The sequence below is a fragment of the Papio anubis genome, chromosome 9, assembly GCF_008728515.1.
Source record: "Papio anubis isolate 15944 chromosome 9, Panubis1.0, whole genome shotgun sequence".
Lineage (NCBI taxonomy): Eukaryota > Metazoa > Chordata > Mammalia > Primates > Cercopithecidae > Papio > Papio anubis.
The window spans coordinates 120,493,681-120,513,086 of NC_044984.1; positions in this window are offsets into that span (position 1 = coordinate 120,493,681).

The following is a 19,406-nucleotide window of genomic DNA, read 5'->3' on the forward strand; positions in this document are numbered from 1 at the left end:
AAAGAAAAATGGTCAGAGTATTTGAACATAAAAAAAGAAATGAAAATGTCAAAGAAACATAAAAAACTCTTCTCACTCACAGAAATCCTTAGAGAAACTCATTTTAAAAAATTGAAATATATGGAGCACGATTAGCAAAACAATAAATTTAGTCATATTCAGGTTTGGAGTAGTCATATTGTTGAAAGACTGATTCTATTGTATAATTTTGTTCAATATACTCAGTTCTTCTTTAATAGATCTTCTGTGTGAGCCTTTTGCCCACATATTGATAATTGCTAAACAAGTATGAAGGTAAATTTTATTTTTAAAAAGTTCACAAAAACAATGTTTGCATGATTACAAGTTTCCTGGGAGATCTCACACAGCAATGATGTTTGTTAAACAGTAATTAAATACTATATCATCTATCTGAAATACTACCTTTTAAAAATATTTTTTTGAAAATAAAAATAGGAAACAAAGTAAATTATCATTTACGTATAACAAAAAACATGCAATTCTAGCTCTATTCCCTGACCCAGGGGTTCATGTATTACTCCTTTTATAAAACGTGTTCACAGATTATAAAGAAAACACAAATAACTTAGAAGATAAACTATAAGAACAGCTGCCGCAATAAAAGTCTTGAAATTCTGAAACGCCAGAGGCTAAAGTTTATTACACAATTCACGATTGATTTAGCTGGTGTGAGTTACTGAATACTCCAAGATTTCATTTCAAGGCTCAAGTATTTGCCCAGCCACCTGGGACAGAGTATATGGAAAAGTTTGTAGAAGTTAAAAAACAAAAAAGAGTTCAGAGTTTTTGTCACTCACGCTGTCTCCATCTGTGTCTTTTCCTGCCTGTCTTTTATTCACCTCTCCTAGTTTTTAAGGATATGTTTACATGGTGGCTCCTGCTTCCCACCAAACCACTGCAATAGCAGATTCAGGCTGGGAACCTCCAGCAGAAAGGGACTTCTCAGTGTAACTGCCCCCAGAGAGGCCGCTGGAGTTTCCTCTGAGCCAGTGCCTTACTCCACCTGGAGAGAGAGGGAGAGATGACCAGGAGGCTTTGTTCTCTCAACTGCAGGCTTCATAGGAACCCAGGCTTGTTGCGCTTATAGTAGGGCTTTCGTGCCTTTCTTCCATTCTCTTTTTGGAGGGGCGATCGTACTGGTGAGTGGCGAAGGACGAGGGGAACATCAGCTCATCAGCGAATGAGTTTTTCTGAGCACATTAAAATCGGTTCAGATCTTTTGCTAATACTGTTTGTTCTTTCTCCTAATGTTATACATCGTAATAAATGTTGTGGACAAATCTTTTTGTTTCTTTGTGGTATTTCTAATTTTGGAGCTTGCTTTTGCTGTCTGTAGTATTGTTAATGAGGTGGGCACAATCTAAAGGCTCTAGAAGCTCAGCTTCCCAGGTCCTTCCTTCCTTCCTTCCTTCCTTCCTTCCTTCTTTCCTTCCTTTCTTCCTCCCTTCCTTCCTTCTTTCCTTCCTTCCTTCCTTCTTCCCTCCCTCCCTCTCTCTCTCCCTCCCTCCCTCTTCCCTTCTTCCCTTCTCTCTCTCTCTCTTTCTCTCTTTCTTCTTTCTTCTTTCTTTCTCTCTTGTCCAGGCTGGAGTTCAGTGGCGTGATCTCCACTCACTGCAACCTCCTCCTCCTGGGTTCAAGCGATTTTCCTGCCTCAGCCTCCCTAGTAGCTGGGATTACAGGCTCCTGCCACCACACCCAGCTAATTTTGTATTTTTGGTAGAGACAGGGTTTCCCCATATTGGCCAGGCTGGTCTCGAATTCCTGACTTCAGGTGATCTGCCAGCCTCGGCCTCCCAAAGTGCTGGGATTACAGACGTGAGCCACCGCACGCAGCCCCAGGTGGTGTGTTTCTAAGGGAGACTTGACTGTGTAATCCACAAGGTTGGAAAGGGACCAGGAGAATAGTTTGTTTTTGGGTAGTGGATGTGTCAAACACGTACCCAGGAGGCTCTTCCTGGGCCCCCTCAGCTAGGAAGATCTGCTTTCAGGCATACTTATACAAAGGGTTGTATAGCTTCTAGGCTGGGATCTGTCTTCGAGGAGGCAGTGCCACAAGTCATGATGTGTTTGTGGTATGAAATAAATGGCTAGACTAACATTAAAAGGCAAAAAATGTAGCGGGCATGGTGGCTGACACTTGTAATCCCAGCATTTCAGGAGGCCAAGGCAGGAGGATTTCTTGAGCCCAGGAGTTAGAGATCAGCCTGGGCAACATAGTGAGACCCTGTCTCTACAAAAACCAATTTGAAACATTAGCCAGGCATGGTGGTGTGTCCCTGCAGTCCCAGCTACTTGGGAGGCTAAGGCAGAAGCATCACTTGAGCCCAGCAGATTGAGGCTGCAGTAAGCTATGATTGTGTTACTGTAGTCCAGCATGGGTGACAAAGCAGAACCTTACCCCGCCCCCCAAAAAAAGAATGGGATAGGATGGAATAGAATAACTCAGAGAATTAGAATACCTTACTGCCTTATTACAGGAATGAAGACAAATTTAGATTTTTGAACTGTTACTTGAATTATTTGTGTGTACTTGTATAACATAAGATGCATTTCTTACTCTGAATTCTAGTCAAAAGCACGGTGGCTCACACCTGTAATCCCAGCACTTTGGGAGGCCAAGGCGAGTGGATCACCAGGTCAGGAGTTCGAGACCAGCCTGGCCAACATGGTGAAACCCCATCTCTACTAAAAATACAAAAATTAGCCGGGTGTGGTGGCCAGTGCGTATCTCGGGAGGTTGAGGCAGGGGAATCACTTGAACCCAGGAGGTGGAGGTTGCAGGGAGCCAATATTTCACCTCTGCATTCCAGCCTGGGTGACAGAGCAAGACTCCATCTTGGAAAAAAAAATTCACTTTTCTAAAGCTTATTCCATATATAGGCAATATTTATACTAAAAAAGAGAAAAGCCACTAATTGGGTAATGTTAATTTCTCTTTAGTATAGATCCATGGGGCTTAACATTAATATAATAATAATAGCCAATATTCTAGGGTGACTCACTTCTTTCTCAGGATTTCTAATAGGCCTTACAGGTATACCGGAAACTTCTCTGAGGTCCCATGAGTTTGTGGGTCCCAGGACCAGCTTGTCCTGGACGCAGTGAGCCTGTAGCTTGCACCTGCCATGCTCCATGAGCTTAGGCTTTTTCCCTTTCTTCCACCCCTCTGTGAATCACTAAAGTGAGTGTGTGTGTACTACCCAAGTCTGTGCGCAGACCTCTGTAACTCTCAGCACAGGTCCATTCTAAATACTTTGTTTTATCTATAATAGATAAAATTAGAATCACCAAAAAGCAATAATAAATGTAAAATAATTGTTAAAATTGGTAAGACCTTATATCTAACAAAATATTATGTAGTCACTAGATTTTTTTTCCTTTCCCTTTTTTTTTGTTTGTTTGTTTATTTTTTGAGATGGAGTCTTGCTCTTGTCGGCCAGGCTAGAGTGCAGTGGCACGATCTCGGCTCACTGCAACCTCCGCCTCCCAGGTTCAAGGGATTCTCCTGTCTCAGCCTCCTGAGTAGCTGGGACTACAGGTGCCCGCCATTACACCCAGCTAATTTTTTTTTTTTGTATTTTTAGTAGAGACGGGGTTTTGCCACGTTGGGCAGGCTAGTCTCAAACTTCTGACTTCATGATCTGCCTGCCCCAGCCTCCCAGAGTGCTGGGATTACAGGTGTGAGCCACTGTGCCCGGCCACTAAAATTTTTAATTCACTAATTTACTTGTTCCACAAATATATCTTGAACATGAAATATGTGTCCTCACCTTGGCTAGAATGACTATAGTGAGAAAGGCATATATTCTAACTTCTGATGCTTCTGGTGCAGTGGACGGTCGATAATAAACAGAAGAACAGGTGAAATGAATATGAGAGCCCTTATAGGGCTATAGTGAAAATAATCAGACAGAGAACAGGAAAGACAAGACAAGCCTATTGTTCTCGGGGTGCTCAGAGATGGGCTCGTCTAGAAGGCAGTGAGTGTCTTTCGTCTGAGACTTAAAGGATGAGAAAATCCAGCCAAGAATAGAGCAGTAAAAAGGACAAGGGAATAACGAAAGAGCCCAGAACCTAGAGCCCACTGGAAAGTTCAAGGAACCAGTAGTCAGTGTGGCTTGTATGTGCTGGTGGGAAAAGGCATGAAAGTGTCTGAAGTGGAGGCACAGCTTAGGCCACGCTAGACCTGCTGGGGAGAAAATGCTACAATGTTTACCAGCATAGAAAAAGGTCCTAAAATGCTTTCTATAGATTTAATGCATTTAATCTTCACAACAACCTCATGAAGGAGGCACTGCTATTGTGCCCGGTACAGACGGGGAAATGGAGGTTCTCGGAGTAAGAAACGTGCCTAACCGAGCGATAACCCGGCACTATACGTGGTAGAATCAAAAGCGTGTTCACACAAAACTTGTACACAAATGTTTATAGCAGCACTATTCACAATAGCCAAAAAGTGCAGACAACCACATGGCCTGGGTAATCATCCACACAATGCGATATTATTTAGCCATATAAAGGAATAAGATTCTGATATATGCTAGAATATGAATGATTTGAAAACATCACACTAAGTGAAAAAAGTCAGAATGATATTGTACGATTCCACTTATATGTAAACTTCAGAATAACCACGTCCGTACAGACAGAAAGGAGGTTAGTGCTTGCAGGGGCTCGGGGGACAGCAGACATGAGAGTTACTGCTACTGGGTACGGGGTTTCTTCCGAGAGTTAGGAAAATGATCTGGAATTAGTGGTGATGATTTTATAACTCTGTGCATATAACAAAAACCATTGCATTGTATATTTCAAGGGGGAGAGCTTTATGACACATGAATTATATCTCAATAAAGTCATTACTCAGAAACGGAAGAAATGTGTTCAAAGTCACAGAGGCAGTGACAGTTCTTGGATTTGGAGCTGGCAATCAGGCTGCGGTTTGTGCTCATTTTTTACTGTGCTGTGCACCGTCTGTTCCTTCTGATAACTGGAGAGAGGCATGATTTTTACCCGACGAAGAAAAATAATCCCCTGCTCTGCAGATGAAAACTTCTGTGATGCATGGATGTTTTTAAAATTAATTTTAATCAGTGCAGCGAGTTGGAGATTCGTGGAAGATAGTGTTTGTGCTGTCTTCACGGAGCATTATCATTAATAAGCTGATTTTATGGTTTTTTTTTTTACATGAACACAGGCGTGATAAATTCCTAGTTAGAAATTATGTAAGACTGGATTAAAATGTCCACATATCAAAACTCATATGTGTATGTTATCATATGCCTACACATAATGCATGCTTAGTGGCTGATGGTCTTGGAGACACATCCCATGTATTTGGCATAGAATGTTCAAATATATTTGGCAAAGAAGAGTGGCCCGTAGGTTGCACCTGCATGAATAAGGGCCATCGAGTCAGAGGAACCTGAAACCATTTCCTGGGTCTTCCACTGACAAGTCTTTGATGTTAGACAAATTAACTCTCCAGAGCCTCAGTTTCCTTATGGGTAAAACTGATATATTAGTAGTATCTAGTTTATTCAACTGCTCAAAATGTAATGTCTTAAAATGATCATTTGTTGTCTCCCTTGGTTCTGTGGGCTGTCTGGGCTCAGCCACCCAGATTCTTCAGATACTTCCTATGTGATTGCAGATGTTTCTTTTCTTTTTCTTTTTCTTCTTCTTCTTTTTTTTTTTTTTTTTTTTTGAGATGGAGTCTTGCTCTGTCACCCAGGCTGGAGTACAGTGGCATGATCTCGGCTCACTGCAAACTCCGCCTCCCGGGTTCACGCCTTTCTCCTGTCTCAGCCTCCCGAGTAGCTAGGACTACAGTCACCGCCACCATGCCCAGCTAATTTTTTATATTTTTAGTAGAGACGGGATTTCACTGTGTTAGCTAGGATGTTCTCAATCTCCTGACCTCGTGATCTGCCCGCCTCGGCCTCCCAAAGTGCTGGGATTACAGGCGTGAACCACTGTGCCCAGCAGAGATGGAGTCTTACTCTGTCACCCAAGCTGGAGTGCAGTGGCATGGTCGCAGCTCACTGCAACCTCAGTTGCAGATATTTCTTATCTGATGGTGGCTAAGGCTGCCTTCTTCTGAAGGCTGGGCTGGGTTGATGTCCACTGTGGTTCACAGACATGGCAGTTAATGCTGACCCTTGCTCCTACACATGTTTGTTCCCTAGTTCTAGTTTATAAACGTTTGGGTTTGGGGCAGATTAACTTCTCGTAGCCTCAGTTTCTTCATTAGTAAATGAGTAGTAAAAGTTAATAAATAGAATAGTTAAGAGCAGCCACCTTGCAGGGTTGTTGCAAATGTTAAACACAATGATCCACAGGTTGTACATGCCTGAACATCCTAAGCCCTTAATAAAGTTAGCTGTTGTTATTTTTTATTATGCTGACAACGAGATAATACAATCAAAATACCTCTTGCTGTGCCTTACATGGAGAAGGTGTTTAACAGGTTGTAATTATGAGATAGAGCCTTTTGCATGTGTCATATAAGATTGTCACATGTGGTTTGGTGAAGACGGATCATAGGTCCTAATGTCCTTGCTCCTTTGTTTTCCTAAGGGAAAGTTAACAGAGAAGGCTTACTTAGCTGAGAAGTGACTATGGGCTGGAATTTTACTGAAGATGAAGTAATTCTGTTATTGTACCGAAATTCATCTGTTCAAGATGAAAGGCATGGCAGATTTACCCTTATGTGCACAATCTCTGACCTTGAGATATCTTTCCTAAAAGCTGCAGGTGCTTTTTCTTCTGGAAACATTTAAATGTGTCCCCTTTATATCAATAATAGGTGTGTTAATGGAGGTGGTCAGGTCAGGCAGGGGACAGGCTGGGTGACATGTGTTCTGGCCTTCTCAAATGGCTGCCACTCTATAAAAACACAGTGTAATTTGTTAAATGTCAAGTAGATTAATATGTCAGACCTGGGAACATTTGCCTTGTAGCATTGTAGCATTTAGATAATTGAATACTGTAATAGCTCAGCATCTTGCTTCAAGTTAAAATATCGGGATTTATATGATTCTTAGCCACAAAAGCATTTTTCAACAGCTTAAAAAATCTTCCTAATAACTAGAAGATCTTGTCTTGGTCCTTACTCTGTCCAAGAATTTTTGAAGCAGACCAGCTCCTGGTAACAGAGGTATTTAGCCAGAATAATATGCACATTATCAGGCAAAGATGAATAGCTATTTAATGGAGCTCGAAATGACTTCAATCTATAAAGCTCAGTGTGGGTCAGAAGCTTTACCTGGCTGACCCTGTAGGTGCTGAATCCTGCAGCCTGACTTTGGAGAAGTCTCAGGGGCTGGGACCTGAAACTAGGAAAGATCTCTCCACCCCATGTAGCATGTTCTTTAATTTTTCCTTTGCAATGCGGATTGCTGATATAATTAAATAAATTTATACAATTAATTGTTTTTCAGAAATTGCAATCTAAATATAATATTAGTTGGAAAAGTGAATGAAGTGAAAGAAGCAGTCAGTTAGGGATGGTAGTGAACTGAAAGGCGTGCAGTCCAACTAAAAAGAAAGGCTGGCGCTCACTTGCTCTTAGTTTAGTGTTGCTATAAAGGAATGCCTGAGGCTGGGTAGTTTATAAAGGATAAAAAGGTTTATTTGGCCTACAATTCTGATGACTGGAAAGTTAAAGCTTGGGCATTTGCATCTGGAAAGGGCCTCAGGCTGCTTCTCTTCATGGGTGAAGTTGAAGGGGAGCTGGTGTGTGCAGAGACCACATGACAAAAGAGAGAAACTGAGGAAGGCAGACTCTCCTGGAAAGTAAGAGAGTGAGAACTCACTCACCCCCACCCAGGAAGAACATTCATCTATTCGTGAGGGATATGTCCTGTATTAGTCCGTTCTCACACTGCTGATGAAGACATACCCAAGACTGGGTAATTTATAAAGAAAAAGATGTTTAATGGACTCACAGTTCCACGTGGCTAGGGAGGCCTCACTATCATGGCGGAAGGCAAAAGTCACATCTTACGTGGTGGCAGACAAGACAGAATGAGAGCCAAGTGAAAGGGGTTCCCCTTTGTAAAACCATCAGATGGCGTGAGACTTATTCACTACACAAGAACAGTATGGGAGAAACCACCTCCATGGTTATCTCCCACCAGGCCCCTCCCACAACATGTGGGAATTATGGGAGCTACAATTCAAGATGAGATTTGGGTGGGGACACAGTCAAACCATATCATGCTCCCAGGACCTAAACACCAACAGGCTCCATCTCCAACCCTGGGGATCAAATTTCAACATGAAGTTGGGGGGGGTTGTGGGGGGAACATCTAAACCAGAGCACTTGCAGTCAGCTGTTTTCATGCAGTAATATAGGCCCAATGTGAATTAATCTGTGCTTCAAAAGGAAGAAGGAAACACTATTTTTACATGCAATATTCTGATATTTAAATGTTGATGATGAATTCGATTTTTTAAAAGTACACACTGTTCTAGGGAGACATAGATTTGGCTCTGCACTGCCACTTTGCGGAAAATAAATATCTGACCTAATATTTGTCTCTAAGGTTGACATTGGGTTGAAATGGAAAAGACCCTTCCCTTGTGGCCCACTGTGTCTCCAGACACTAGCCCAATATACATGTATTAAACAAATGAATTTGACTAATTAAACACCACCATGCAAATAGTTGGCATCCTTGGGTAAACAATGATATTTATTCTAGGGAAGAAATGTGAGAGATGCTATTTATTTCTAGCCATGAATTGCTTACATTTATTTCCAAGCTATTTTGGGTTTGTTTATGATTTCTTATTATGAAACAAAAGGAGACAAGTACATATAGGTTGCAGGTGCAGAATCATTACAGGAAGGATAACTCAGCTTTCAAAAACCACACAAGAGGAGAATGCACCATTACAGAGTTCATTGTCAATCTTTGCAACTTCAAGGTTAGAAAAAAAAGGATTGACTTATTTTCTTTTCCATTAACTAAGACATTTACTAAGTAGCCTTTTAGAAAACCTTTAACTTTTGCCCCCAGGATGAGTGCAGCATGAATTGAAATCTGCACAAAAATAATGTTGGACAAACCACAAGAATGTCATTAATATCATTAGTCTCTAACCCTCTGTAAATGTCAGTGCTTTATCTCCATTAGACATCACTTATCCTTTGGAAAATGAGATCAAAGGAAGTGTGAGGAAACACACAAAAGCCCAGAAATAGGGGTGCAAGAATTAATGCATTAATTATGAGTTCCTGAGAGGTTCTGCTGAAAGAAACACTGGGATTTTCTGCTCTCTCTCTCTCTCCTTGGCTACCTGTATTATCTCTCTATTCCCTGCACAAACATGTCTGCACACCTATCAATGCAATGGTATTGCTGTTGCCTAGTGAGTTCCTATAAATGCATTTGTTTGTATCCTTGTGAATCTTGTTCCTGCAGAGACAGTGTGTGGCAGCCTGTTCATTCCAGCACTTTCTGTAACATCTGCTGACACAATTGCCTTTTTCTACATATAACTGGATATTGTGGCATCTCCCCACTCTGTCATTCTTATCACCACACTGCTGTGGTTGAGCTCAGGTTTCCATTCCTGAACTTTGTCTCTGTGGGTTTGATCCTATGTGACTTGAAACTTAAGTGGGTGGTGGCTGACCACAGAGATTAAACCAGGGAACTGGCTTCTCTCTCCTTTCAACCTTCAGGAACACCCAGGTCCTGATGTGGCAGTCTCACCAATGCACCTTAACCTAGCAGTTTCTCGTTGTCTGAACTAGTATCCTGGGTTCTGTGTCCCACATCCAAGAAAATTAAGGAACTCGGACACAAACTTGGGGTTGGAGCAAAAGTTTAATACGTGAAAGAAGAAAGCTCTCTGTAGTGGAGAGGGGAGTGCAAGTGGATTGCCAGGTTGCAGATGAATTCAAAAGCTCTTTTTTTTTTTTTTTTTTTTGAGATGGAGTCTCACTCTGTCACCTAGACTGGAGTGCAATGGCACAATCTCAGCTCACTGCAACTTTCGTCTCCCGAGTTCAAGTGATTTTCTTGCCTCAGCCTCCCAGGTAGCTGGGATTACAGGCACGTGCCACCACGCCCAGCTAATTTTTGTATTTTTAGTAGAGACGGGGTTTCACCATATTGGTCAGGCTGGTCTCGAACTCCTGACCTCAGGTGATCTGTCTGCCTCGGTCTCCCGAAGTGCTGGAATTACAGGCATGAGCCACTGCACCCGGCCTCAAAAGCTTTTTGCAAGAAACTGCTCTCCTCCCTGTAATTGTTTGGGTAACTTTTCTTATCACTAAAGTTGTCTGTGCAAATCCTCTTCTCTTATGCGGCTGTGGGTACGTCTCTAGGCAAGCACAAAGCACAGCTTCTCTTGTTTGTATAACTGTGGGTTTGTTTTAGGTAAGCCTCCTCCTCCCTGTGCAAGTTCCCATCGTGTATATGCCTGAGAAGGGGAGGAACCTTTTTCCTGGGAGCTCACTAATTACACAAAGAACAAAGAGATTATGTGCTAGACCTCGTTTGCTTATCTGTCCGGGTGCAGCCTGAGTTTTTTCCCAGGTTTTATTTCTGCCTGTTGCTGTGATTATTCAGGCAGACTGCTTCCACAGTCTGACTTTTTCCCGAATGATTTTTCTTTTCCTTCTCCCTCACTGATACCTGACTGTGCATTGCTGGCTCTGTAGCCTTGGGCTGGCTTCCCTGAGCTCCCATGTCCTCACAAACAACAGGGATTATCACATCCACCTTGTAACGTGTTTGGGGATGTAAAGACAGACGACCTGGCAGGGTGCTTACATGTGCAATTGTTCAAAAAACATTTGCCAGTTGCCCATGTGTAAGGTAGGGGGAAAGGTGAGATACAATTTTTTTCTAATTTGCTCAATTGAGAAACACCTTCATGATTTTTTTTGTCATTTATGTACTACCTCATCACACTGACTTGCTTTTTTGTTTGTTTCCTCAAAAAACGTATTTTAAGCCCAGTGCGGTGGCTCATGCCTGTAATCCCAGCACTTTGGGAGGCTGAGGCGGGTGGATCATGAGGTCAGGAGATGGAGACCATCCTGGATAACATGGTGACACCCCGTCTCCACTAAAAATACAAAAATTAGCCAGGCGTGGTGAAGTGTGTCTGTATTCCTGCTACTTAAGAGGCTGAGGCAGGAGAATCACTTGAACCCGGGAGATGGAGGTTGCAGTGAGCCAAGATCGGCCACTGCACTCCAACCTGGGCGACAGAGCAAGACTCCATCTCAAAAAAAAGAAGAAGAAGAAAAGAAAAACATATTTTAAAAGGAAGTTTGCTATCATTACTGAACATGGAAAATCACCCCCAATTTCCAAATTTACAAAATGCAGATGTGATTAAAAATAAAATGTGGTTAAATTTAAAATAGAAAAAACAATGCAATACGTTTTTAGAGAAGTGCATATCTGAAAACAATTTCTTCAAGGAAAATGGAACTATTGACAATCCCTGGGAGACACCACCAGAGGCTCCTGGTGAGTGGGGGAGTTCCTGAGTGCCCTGGGTGCGGAGTCTACAGGTCTGAGACAGAACAGCCCTGCTCAGGTCAGAGGACAGCTGTGATGAGTGAGCGAGGTGGCCATCCTGCCTTGCCCTGGACCTCGTGTAATATTTTGCTGCGTTTTGAGGATAAGGACAAGTGGTAGTCTGATGTGGATTAGGACATAGGTTTCCTGTGGCTCCCAGAAAAGGGGACACACAGAATTGTAGTCCCTGCCCAGCTGTAGCCAACACCCAGGTCATCTGTCACCAGGCCCAGGTGAGAGAGCAGGTCTGTGCAGGCCTCACCACCCCTTCCTGTTGACTCCACCTTCAAGGATCCTCTGGGAAGTGTGTTCTTTTTTGTTGTTGTTGTTGAGACGGAGTCTCGCTCTGTCGCCCAGGCTGGAGTGCAGTGGCCGGATCTCAGCTCACTGCAAGCTCCACCTCCCGGGTTTACGCCATTCTCCTGCCTCAGCCTCCGGAGTAGCTGGGACTACAGGCGCCCGCCACCTCGCCCGGCTAGTTTTTTGTATTTTTTAGTAGAGACGGGGTTTCACCGTGTTAGCCAGGATGGTCTCGATCTCCTGACCTCGTGATCCGCCCGTCTCGGCCTCCCAGAGTGCTGGGATTACAGGCTTGAGCCACCGCGCCCGGCCGGGAAGTGTGTTCTTAACCGTCCTCCAATCCTGGTCTCTCCCTGTACCGTGGGGAGGAGGCTGTGAGAACATCAAGGTAACTGGACAACCCTTTGCACACCCCCCGGGGCAGAGTGCCTGGCAACAGGACTTCCCAAAACAGTTAGGAGGCCCCACGAAGCCGCGCTGACACTTTGGGGGCTTCCGCGTAGCGCAGGGTGGGGCCAGTGGGCAGGACCCTCGCCCCACAGGCTCCTCCCAGACAGAGCGCGATGCTCAGGGGAGGGGTGCACTTTCCTGGTGTTTGCCTATTAGCAGGAACCATCAGCGGACAAGACACCCCCGTTTCCCGGACTCCTAGGGGCAGAGCCCAGTGAGAGGGGGAGGCACCACCTCTTCACCTCTTTGCTGGACTTTGCCTCGTTCGGGGCGTGTAGGTCCGGGCCTCTTTGCCCCACAGGGCTCTAAGGAGGAGAACGGGCACACTTCTTTGTGACGTTACTAGACATGGGCGTAGCCAACGGAGAGCCCTCTGCCACGGTGAGAAGGGGAGGGGCCCCACGCCCGCCCCTTGTGACGTTTTTCTGCAAACTGACCAGGGGTGCTCACTAGGCTCTCCGGGGCAAGCGTCGGGAGGGATGAGCACCGTCTCTGTGGGGCATTTGCTCTGCTGGGCGGGGCTGGTTGTCCTCCTGAGACCTCCAGTTCACAGGCTCCAGGCTGCAGCTCCTGTAGGAGGGGTTTGTTGGGGGGACCTTCTCTTTGCAACTTTTGCCCAGGGCTGGGCAGGACTGGCTGTCAGGCTCTGCCCAGGCGGGTCCCCATCACTTTGCTGGCTTTCTCTTGATGCCGCTGGGGTCAGGGGCCAGGGTTGGACCCCACAATCTTGGGCTACAGGAAGTGCTGGTTAGGAAAGGGTGGAGCCTGCCCGCTTTACTGGGGGGCTTAGCGCTGAGCTTGGTGGCTGGACAAGGTCCCACCCCTCAGCCCCCTTGGGATCAGTGTCTGGTGAGGTGGCGGGGGGCACCACCGCCTTCTATTCTTTGCCCAATTCTGGGAAAGGCTGGTTGACTGGGCTCAGCCCCCTAGGCCCCTTGGTGGAGGACTGAGTAGGGGAGGAGACTGAGTAGCCCAGCTGCTCCTGTGAGGAAGTAGCGCTCCTTAACTGTTAGAGGAGTGACTGCAGTTAGAAGAGGTCAGTCTGAAGTGCTTCCCTCCTCGCAGTCGGCTGTCTGCTGAGAACAACCTTTTCTTGGAGCTTTTTGTCTTTGGGCTCTTTGGTGGTCCTAGGCAGGAGGACCAGGGTGTTTAGGATGCAAAAGGAAACAGCATCCTCCTTCTTCCCTGGAATTCTGAGGTCCCCAGCCGCAGCACCTTCTAATCTCCACATTGCAGAGCCTTCTGCGGGTTTCTTTCTGTTTTATGTCCAGAAAGTTTTGTTCTTACTAGTGGAAGAAGAGGAAGAGAGTGAGCTTTTATTTTCTACACCTTAACTGGAAGCCTGGTTGAGATGAGAAGCTTCTTAACGATACCCAGCTGACAGGGGAAAAGAAGGCCGCTCAGCCTGGCTAAGTAACGTGCTCAAAGTCCCTCCAGTGATGATGGACTGGGATTCCATACCACCACTATCCAGTGTGAAAACCCAGCCCTTTAAAATGCATTGTGTTGTTTTGCTGCTTAATGTTTAAGGGAGTGTGTTTTGTCCACATCTAGAATCAAATTAAAATCAAAGTAGAAGGGATGCTTACAATTTGGGGAGGATTAATATTTTGAAGATAACATATCTGTCTTACCTCTAAGTTCTATGGGGAAAGGCAACCTTCATCTCATACGTTTGCAGGGTTTTTATTCAGAAAAACACCTTTGTGTATCTTGGTTGAAAAAGATACAAACTTTTGGGCACAGTCTACATTGAGTAAGTCACTGTGATGAGCTGAATTGCAACCTGCTCCGCCAATGTATATATTGAAGCCCTAATTCCCCAGTACTTTAGAGTGTGAATGTATTTGGAGATAGGGTCTTTAAAGAGGTAATTAAGGTACAATGAGGTTGTTAGGGTGAACCCTTATCCAGTACGACTGGTATCCTTGTAAGAGGAGATGAGGACACAGACATGCAGAGAGGAAAGACCATCGGAAACGCAGGGAGAAGACACCATCTGCAAACCAGGATGAGGGGTCTCAGAAGAAATCAACCCTGCCAACACCTGAGCTTACACTTCCAGCCTCCAGAACTCTGAGACAATAAATTTCTGTTGTTTTACCCAGTCTGTGGTCATTTTTAAATGGCAGCCCTAGCAAACTAAAACAGACATCTTTTTAAATAAGTAGGGAGAAAAGCCAGAGAATGGGACGGTGCTGTCAAGAGGACATGGAGAAGAAAACTCTTCAACCAAGGAGGACCTAGAAACATGGAGGTGGACCTGGATGTGCCGCTATTTATGATGGCACTAGAGCCACTGGCTTCTCTCTTGCTCGCTCTAGCTGTCTTTCCTTAAGCTCTGGGAAAGTGGTATTAAGCTCTCAATTTCCAGGGCCCTCATTCTATATTTTGCCCCAAAGTGGTCACTAAATCCAGTTTGGTCAGCATTAGGTAAGTAGCTCTTTTTGTGACTGAGTGGGGAGGAGTGATGTCCGGTAAACATCAAGGCATAATGGGCAGAGCCACAGGAAACAGGACATGGCATGGAGCGAGCCATGGCTGGTCCAGAGCAGGTGCAGGTGGTGTGGTGGGGAGGTGTGTGTGTGCAGTGCTCAGCTTGCCACTGCGAAAGCTCTTCACTTGAGCTACCATGTGCAGACATTGAAGAAAGGAGAGCTGAAAGACATAGGGAGCATCTGGCTTATACTTATGAACTTATAATTCCATAGAATTTTTATTTTACTTTTAAACCAACACCCCTCCCCTTTCCAAGAACCACTCTTGGTTATCAGTGTGCTGGTTGTTAATATGAACCTTCTTCCAATAACTGCATGTAATTAAAAATAATGATCCATTTCTTCATGGCTACTCTGTGTTAAAATGTTAACAAATTTCCCACCAAAATTTATTCCCCTCCTACTTTTCCTGAAAGAGAGAAATTTCACATATTTTGGAACCTACAAAGGCTTTTCTTTTTTGGCATCTGGAATTTAGTCTTCCGTTGGCAAAATCATCTTAGTTATTCTAGGACTATCGCGTCTTAAATTCTAGCCATGGAGATCAGCTTACACAGTGCTTCCCAGATTGTCGTGGTCCTATCACTAGTGTCGTGTAAAGTCATTTTGTATGGGAAAACTTTGGTGGTGACTCATTTATTTTAAATGTTTTAAAATTATTTTCAATACATCAAAATTATGATTTCATAAATTGCAGTTTAGGATGAAGCTAAGTTTAAGAATCAATAAATTGAATAAAAAAATTAAATAAAAACAGTACAGGTGTAAAGAGCAAATACAATTTTAAAATAAGAGACTTACTTCTCCCTGTTGAAAATAAGAAAAATAAAGAAAGAGATACTTCCTTCCTTTTGTTGGAGCACTTAAGAGATTTCCTAATTGTAATTGTTTTTCTCTATCTCTTTGAAATGTATGTAAATCTCTTTAAAAGTTAAAGAAGTCTTTTCCACCTTTATGACAAAAAATGTCTTTTCTTATGAACCTGGGACTCATCCTTTTGGAATATAGTTTTCAAGGAAGATGGCTACCCTCTTTCCCAGCTTCTGTGAAAAGGTAGGAACCTAACTTGCATAATCTCCTTACTCTAAGTTGCAAAATCATCTCCTGTCATAAAGATAGAAAACGTGTATTTTTTTCTGTATAAAGCCAATTAGGTAACACAGATGGTAACCTCAATTACTCGGTGAATTTAGAATAAACTATGTGTGACAAATGGTGCTGTTAGGTCTTTTACTTCAGAACTAGTTATTATTTATCTTGAGAACATGTGTAACGAGTTGTATTGCTTTGACTATATAAAAGGGTGAGATTTCTTTCTGTCTTTGCAATATCTTAGCAGATTGCCTGTGATATGTATCACATTCTGGTTTAACACGTATTCAGTAATAAAATAATAAAACTGCATTTTCTTTCTTCTACTATCTTTATGGAGAGGTTTTCTGGGTTGACCAGATATTTTGTTTTTAAATGTACTTTCCCAACACTGGTGATACACACCTATCAAAAACTGCATATGCAGGTGAGATGTAGATTATCAATGGCTGGGAAACACTGAGCTAGAGAAAGACAAAATACTCCAGCGAGACTCCTAAGCATTTGGGTGTCTGTTTGTTTTACTGGGTTGCCTCTGGCCTATTGGTCTATTTGTCAAAAAGTGACTGTCAGCATTTCCTCAAATGTTCTGAAACAATTAGATTTTTTTCCGCAATAAGAGCTAAGGAAAGGGGGAAAATATTGGCATTGGTCCATTGTCTCTCTCTCTTTTTTTCTTTTGAGATGGAGTCTCACTCTGTGACCAAGGCTGGAATGCAGTGACGTCATCTTCGCCCACTGCAACCTCTGCCTCCCAGGTTCAAGTGATTCTCCTGCCTCCACCTCCCATGTAGCTGGGATTGCAGTTGTGTACTGCCACGCCTGGCTAATTTTTGTATTTTCAGTAGAGATGGGGTTTCACCATCTTGGCCAGGTTGGCCTTGAACTGGCTGGCCTCAAACTCCTGACCTCAGGTGATCCACCCACCTCAGCCTCCCGAAGTGCTGGGATTACAGGCGTGAGCCACCACACCCGGCTGATTCATTGTTTCTTTTCATAGATTCTGAAATCCGAGGGCGGTTGAGGGTAAACAGGTGTACATCCTTTCATCAACCTTTTTTGGAAAACAGACACTAACATAGAACTAGTGATGGGAGTGTTGTATCTTTGGCTTCCCAGAGATCTCAGAGAAGCGCTAACCACTTTTATGTCAGAAAGATTGATGTGTGCTTACCCAAGGGGCCAGGGAACATTTAGAAGTATCTTACAAAAGGCTTTCCACTGCTCCCAGGCTGCATGATGCATTTACATCACAACCTAATGCCTCTGGGGGAGTTCTAGCAATGAACCTACTGTTTGCCTTATAGTGGTTGCTCTCCTCACAGTTAAGTCCTAGGTGAGGTAACTTTGGATTGAATGGTGAGGAGAGCAACCACTAGGTGATTGATTAGGTACATCTCAGCAGATCTTTTTCATAGGTTTGCCAGGAAACAAGTCCTTTTCATTAGAGCAATCATCTTATTCAAGAAACAGCAATGATGAGTAGTCATCTAGAGGTGATGGAGATGAGAAGGATAATGCTAGTCATCATTAGTTATGAAAGAAACAATGCCTGCAGTCCAATACACAGACTAAATCTAGACCCAATTTTTCTTCCTGTAAAAAGGGATGTCATATCTAAAGGTCAAGATCAATTGTGAGGAAATGTGTGAAGGCACTTAGACAAACTGAATTAAGGTAGGCTATTGATCCATAAACTCAGCTTTTTCTGTGGTTTTTTTTTTTTTTTTCTGAGTAGACATTTACATTTAGATTCGCTTGACAATTGGTATAAAACCTGTTCTCTTTATAAAGTTTACCCTCCTTTTAACCCCACCGATTCTTCAGTAACTTTTAACATTTCAACCTTTAAGAATGAGGCAAAACCCCAAATAAGTCAACACTAGAGCTTATTAGCTGTTTCAATATTTTAATGATGAAAGAGTAATAAATACTGTTAAATAAATGGCTTGGTTATACATAGGTTTCATTTGCATTCTCCATATTGGTACTTTCCTAACAGGCAAAACTGAGTTATGTGTTCTACACTTTGAAAATAGACAACATTGTCCATGACTAGGAACTAAATGTTTAAAGCACAGGAATTGCTGATAATTCAGAAGTTTATATCTTTTCTAAAATGAACTTACACTCATATTTTATAATCAACTTTTCCTGACCTGGCCAAAATAATTTGGCTGTATTTTCAACATCTCAGAGATAACAAAGAAGGGGTTAAAATACTTGTAGATTTATTAATACTAAGTCATTATCATATACAAAAAGGCAACTCCCAGAAGAAATAAAAATCATTAATAAGCCCATGAAAAATCACTTATCATTGACCAAAAAAATCAATGAAACTAAATAAAAGAATAATGAAAAAAGCTTTTTACTTTAAGTCATGGCAGTTTAGGTAATTTTGGGATGATTCTCAGAGAACTCTCCCATTAAGGACAACAAAAAATAACAAATGCAAATAGCAGCCAATGGTTTATTAATAAAGGATTCCCAGGTTAGTATCCAGGGTTGTACAGAGATCCAGGGAAGGAATCCTGGACTTTGAGGCCCCTCTTCCCTGCAGGCCAATTCCAGAGGAATTAGCTGGAATGCTGAGGTCTGAGAGGTACATTGAACATCTGGTGTGACTAGGGAGAAAAGGAATGGTATTTAGGGAGTGGCTGGATGGGGGATTGATGGACTGACACTGTATTTTGGGATTCCCCAGGATAACACCTCAGGGGTAAATGTGAGCCACAAATAGGTAGTCCCTCACAAAGACCTCATCCCAGTTTGAAATCACCCCAACTGCAGAAATACGATAGAGTTCATATTAGCTTGCAGGTGCCCATGGGTGACTTACAGCATTACATACAATTTCTCTCTGGAAGAAAAAAAATTCATCCTAGCATTTCAAACAATTTTGAAGAAACGTCGTCCCCCACAAATAAAAATTAAATAGGTTTGTGAACAAACCAAAACACTATAGATGAAAACCAGCAAACACCAACACATGATAGAAACATATAGATTAAATCCACAAGGCCTCTGCATATCGTAATTGCTACCCACAGGCTTCAAGACAACTATACATTTATGTTACGTAAAATAAAAGATGAGACTGAAAATTACAGCAGAGGAATGGAAACTATTTAAAAAGCACCTAATACTATAAAAGTTTTAGAAGTAAAAACAAACAAACAAAAGGCAAAATGTAACTTAGTGGATTAATTTAAGGACAAATTAATTATTGAAGAGAAAATTAGTGGACAAGAAGATGCATCAGGGAAAAAAGTCTAGAGTAAACACCAAGAGGCAACAGGATTAAAAAGAAAGGAGGTTAAAATAAGAACTACAGAGGATACAGTTAGAAGTTCTAACATTTACAAATTTATATTTTTAAAAGCACAGAAGCAATAAAATGAGTCAGAAGCAATATTTGAGGAGCTAATGGCTGAGGACCTTCCAAAATTGATTAAAGACATCAAGAAAACCAAGGAATTCCTATGAACTCAAGAAA